This window comes from Alnus glutinosa, chromosome 10 (assembly GCF_958979055.1).
Source record: "Alnus glutinosa chromosome 10, dhAlnGlut1.1, whole genome shotgun sequence".
NCBI classification, from domain to species: Eukaryota; Viridiplantae; Streptophyta; class Magnoliopsida; order Fagales; family Betulaceae; genus Alnus; species Alnus glutinosa.
This window is the reverse complement of record NC_084895.1, coordinates 19,863,334-19,868,741: the sequence shown is the minus strand read 5'-3', so window position 1 is coordinate 19,868,741 and position 5,408 is coordinate 19,863,334. Positions and strand designations below refer to the sequence as shown.

The 5,408-nt window shown below is 35.4% G+C and overlaps 1 long non-coding RNA gene across 1 annotated transcript; it reads left to right on the top strand.

The window, feature by feature from the left end:
• The first annotated feature begins 3,995 nt into the window (after positions 1–3,995).
• LOC133880364 (uncharacterized) lies at positions 3,996–5,408 on the top strand. Its single transcript, XR_009902248.1, has 2 exons — positions 3,996–4,377; positions 4,997–5,408. It is a non-coding gene; the product is annotated as an uncharacterized LOC133880364 (long non-coding RNA).

The window sequence follows — 5,408 nt, the reverse complement described above, 5'->3', positions numbered from 1 at the left end:
ATTACTTCTCTTCAACTCTTCAAGCCTTCAAGAAGTTTTTCTCTGAATTTGCTCTAGGTAGCAGTGTGTCTTTCTTCAATGTTTAGAGTCCTATTTATAGAGATTAAGAGAGGCCTAGAAGCTCTTAGAATTCCAGAAAAATCGTCTCTTGAGTCTCCTTGTCCAAGTAGGAGATTGGAATTTCAATCCAAGTAGGAAAAGGATTCCAAATTCGGCCAGAATTGCGGTCTTTTATTTCAGGGCGATTTTTGCATAGTAAACGTCCTAATTTGGGAAAAGCTATTTCTGACATATTTGTTTAATTTTTTATTAGCTTTTCAACGCCACCAATTTTATTGCAATCTAATATCTGAGTCAAAAGTTATGATCAAAACACCGAGATATGTGCAAAATCCAAATTTGAACCCAATCCGATTTTGACTCTTAATGGAGAAATTCCGATTTAATCCTTCACTTAATTTGATTAAACTTAACCACATCATATAGGTATTCTATTATGATTGGTTAAGCTTAAACATATCTTCTAGGTCTTTTCAAAGTGTGCTTTAAGCCCAAAATCAATGGAATTAACTGTCTTTATTTAAAACCTGAAAACAATAAAACAACACAAAATCAAACAAATAACAATGCTAAGGAATTAACATATATAAGTTAAGGGGCTTGAATGTGCAACATTCAACGCTTATCAATGGATGTAAATGGTCAACCGCTAAAAAAATATTTTGGAGAGCAAAAATCTATAACTTATTTTCTTTATTTAACCTAAAAATACAGTAACCCAAAAATTAGTTGTGGGTTACAACATTCACTAACCTAACTATTCATATTACAAAACCACAGTAACGTGAGGATGAGTTTTGCGTCACAACATCCACTAACGTAACAATATTTACGTTAAAAAATACAATAACATGAGGATTAGTTGTGCGTTACAACATTCACTAACCTAATAATATTCACGTTACAAACCATAATCACGTGAGGATGAGTTCTGCGTTACAACATACACTAACCTAACAATCTTCACGTTATAAATTACTGTAACGTGATAATTAATTCTGCGTTACAATAGTCACTAACCTAAAAATATTCACGTTGAAATAATTCAATAACCTGAAAGTTAATTTTGCGTTACAACACTTCAGTAACCTATTTTTTTGCATGTTACGTATACAACAACTCAGTGACGTGCAGTTTCATGTAACTCGATCTCAGTAACCTGAGACATTTGTCGCGTTACTGTACAGTAACGCGATGTCATATTTTCACGTTATAATACACATTTTAGCAACCTAAGGGATACTAACCTCGGCTTTGCATTACTGGGGCCACATTATTGAGTTCCACTAACGTGAAAAACGCATTTTCACGTTACTGACCTCAGGTTAGTATTCCCAATTTTTTTTTTTTTTTTTTTTTTTTTTTTTTTTTTTGTAGTGGTTAATTGTAATCAAATCATGGTGATTTGATTACCATATTTTGTATTTACTTTAAACCATATAAATATTAAATAGGGGTATTTGTATTATAGACAAACAAATCAATGAGCACAATGTAGTCCTTAGGGCTAATTTCAGTGGTGGACGTAGGTGTTCTTGTCTCTCTATTATTTTCGCATTTATTATTCTATTTTAAATTTCTTCACTTACAGATAGAAGCAAAGACATCCTCAATGTGGGATTACAAATCATACTCTGTTTTTATTATATACATCAACAACTCCAAACGTGCGGGCAAGTAAAGACCGTTTTTGGAGGACTGGTTCAGCCAAAACTAGTTGAAAAGAACAAAAACCAAATCAGCTTTGTTCATCGGGCTGATGGAAGATACAAAGAGATGCTCAGCCGCTCCAGCAGAATTGCCACTGTGACCTGCAAAAACAAAATACATCTCAATCACTCTACCCACCTTCGTACATCTTTCACCCATATAAGACCAAAGTCACTAATATTGCACATTGATTCATGGTATTAACAAAGGGCAAATTAAAGCACGATTTTTTTATTTATTTTTATTTTGGTTTTTTTTCATTTGGTAAATATGAGAACCATTTTAAGGTGAGAATATTATTTGGATAAGTTAAATCCATTGGACAAGTTTGGAACTGACATGAGTTGGTTTGCACTTCATCTCACTTATTATCAGCAGAAACTTTGGTAGTATAAATTTCATGCTAGCTGATTGTTGAGCGAGAAAAAAAGACAGACCAACTACCATATATTTTCGATGAGGAATCTTTACTATGTGATAGTGAGATTTGGGTGTATTGAAGCTTTGAGTTTTGAGTGATTTTCTCTTTACTATTTTTTAGTCCATCTTTAATAGTGAATTTCTTCGTTACCGCATCCACTAGTAGACGTATCTCACATTAAGGAACCATTTAAATCTTCATGTTATTTGTGTGTGATTATCTTTCTTATTTATTGTAATTATGATCTTTTGCATTTAAGGCCTATTTGCTCTGTACATATAGAGGCAATGTGGCAAAAAACTTTGTAATTCATCTACAATTAAACAAATCCAGAGATGTATTAGCATCAGTATGATACTAGAATAAACAGCTAGCAACTAAAGGTAATAATACACAGCTTGCAACTAGAGTGAAGTGTGAAGTGGTTTAATTATACTTTCTGATCCACATTTGAACTTACAAAATAAAATAAAGAAAAGAAAAACAAAAATGCTTCCTTTTGAATGAAAATAAACTAGCCTAGGTTAAAAGTAATAATTAAGTATGTTTAGCCTGCAAAAATTACTCTTTTCAGCAGTAATCATAAAGAGAAGGAGCTTCTTTCCTGGCTGCTGGCTTTTTTTTTTTTTTTTTTTTTTTTTTTTTTTTTTTCTGGTTGTTGTTAAAGTAGGATAACAGTACGTAGAGGACGGAAAGAAAGTGAAATCAACTTATGATCCGTTTGTTTCGGCGTAAAATGATTTTCTGGAAAATGATTTTGGCATTTTCCGGTGTTTGGTAGGGGCGAAAATAATAGTCAACCGGAAAATGATTTCTGTTTGACCAAATATGCTTAGTAAATTTCGGAAAATGATTTACGCTTTTAAAAAGCGTAAATCATTTTCCGAAGACGCCAGACGCAGTCGATCTATTTTAAACGGCACAGTCGACCTTCACGTTCAAGCAGCCGACCACCATCGAAATATTATCGGTATCGGAATCCAACATCCAATTAATGTCGCCGGAATCTGGCGACGGAATCCGGTCAGCCAGATTCCGGCGACCAATCTGACCGGATCTGGTCAGAAAGGCCGGATTCCGGCCATCTGGCTGGATCTGGCCAGAGAGCCGGATTCCGGCAAAATTGCCGGAATCCAGCCACTTTCGCTGGAATCCGGCTATCCCAGATTCCGACGAAACTGTCCGAATTCCGGCCTTTATCTCGAATTCTGGTTATATTAGCCGGAATCAGGTAAAAATAGTCAGAATCTTGTCGGTCAGTGACCGAATCTCGTTATCGATGATTTTTATATTATTTTACATTAATATTTTTATGTTGTGAATAAAAATTGATTTTTGTAAGTTAATATAATTGAATAAAAATATAAAAAAATATTTGCAATTTTCCGTACGTGCCAAACACCGGAAAATGCTTTCGACGGAAAATGGTTTCCTGAAAAATGATTTCCCTGAAACCATTTTACGACGAAAACCATTTTACGTCGAAACAAACGGAGCATTAATCAAGCATGCTTAACTCATCCTTGGAGCTCTTATTTGTTGTAACTTTAATAAGAATAATTGTTTGATTCATTGTACGCTGTAGGACAAATCGATCTTACAATAGCACTAGACTTTGCCTTTTTTTAATTATTTGATCAAAGCTAGGATTGAGATCCCCGGCAATCTCTCAAAAATTGCCCAGCCACAATTTCTCCAATCCAAGCCGTCCATTTAAAATAACGGCTATTAAAACGCCACCTCATCGATCCGCGTCAAACCTAAAAAAAAAAATATTCTTCCTACCATTATACGGTCTGTCTCTCTCTCTCTCTCTTCTCCTGATTCTTTTCTTTTTTTTCTTACCCATTCTCCTCTCTCTTTTTTCCTTTCCCCTTTCTCCTGACCCATTCTCCATTCTCCTTTCTCCAGAAAAAATCGTTTGATGCCATGGAGGTAAGGTTTTAGGCAGAAAATTTTGGGATGATACCTGAACTTTTGCCGGAAAATGTCGGAAAAAGTCGCCTGACACCTGTACCTTTGCCCGGCGATTTCCTCAACCTCCTGGGACCACAATTTTCGCGAGGCTCCGGAGCCCCCAGTAGCAGATCTGGACTCGCTTGGAGCAGTGTGGGTGGTGGACATGAAGCGGCCAGATCTAAACTCGCCTGAACGTTCTTCCCCCCTCCAACTCGACCTCTCTCCAGGTCTCTATTTTTTTTTGTTGATTTTTGTTTTGGAGGTAGTTCATGGGTTGTTTGTCTGATTTGTGGGTTGTTCTGGGTTTGTTTTTCTCCCATACCCTTTGTTTGGTTACCGAGAAGGTGGAAGGAAACCAGAAGATTTAATATTGCTTTTCTCTGTTGGTTTGGCTATGGTTTGTAATCCTCATCTTTCCTTTTTTTTTTTTTTTTTTTTTTTTTTTTTTTTTTTTCAGTTCATGTATTAAGATGTTCCTACAGAGTTTAATGTTATTTACTTGTGTTTTTTGGATAAATATTATTGTTTAGGTTTTGTCATGATGGTTGCGATAGACGCCATTGATTATTATGCTATGTCTGCTAGGATAATGTATGTAACTAATCATTTGTTTTATGATTCATGTCAAACCATATGGTAACAACAAAATTGATTGATACCAAAAAAAAAAAAAAACAAAAAAAATTGGGCTAGCTCTTACAATTGTATGCACATAATTCAACTTTCATACTTAATTAACATATTTTTCATTTGGCATGGTGTGCTTTGGGTGACGAATTTGTCTTTCTTCTGTTTTGTTGTCAACTTGGAAAATGAATTGGCTTAATTTTGAATTGTCTTCACTAGGAAGGGGAGGAAGAGGAAGAGGAAGTTATCAAACATAGGCCCTAAGGGGGCGTTTATGTGCATGGAGAGCTTGGGCAGGGGAAGCAATCAGGACAGTGGTGACTACAACAGAGTAAAAGGAATGATTTTTATCAACGTGGTTCACGATGAGACAAAAACGCCTAAGGCAATCAAGCATCTACAGATGGACAGAAATATTCGTGGATCATAACTTAGGCTTTTGATCTGAGGGTCATTTGAGCCATTTAGGATCTTTAGGTTTTTGGTGAGACTTGTTTGTGTTGTACTTGTTTGGGTATGGGTATAGCTATGTTGCTTTTTCCCCTGTAATGAGTTTTATTATGCAATTCAAGTGGGAATTTTATTGGCATTTTGAGCCCCGAGTTTTCAATAAAACAAGATGATTCATACT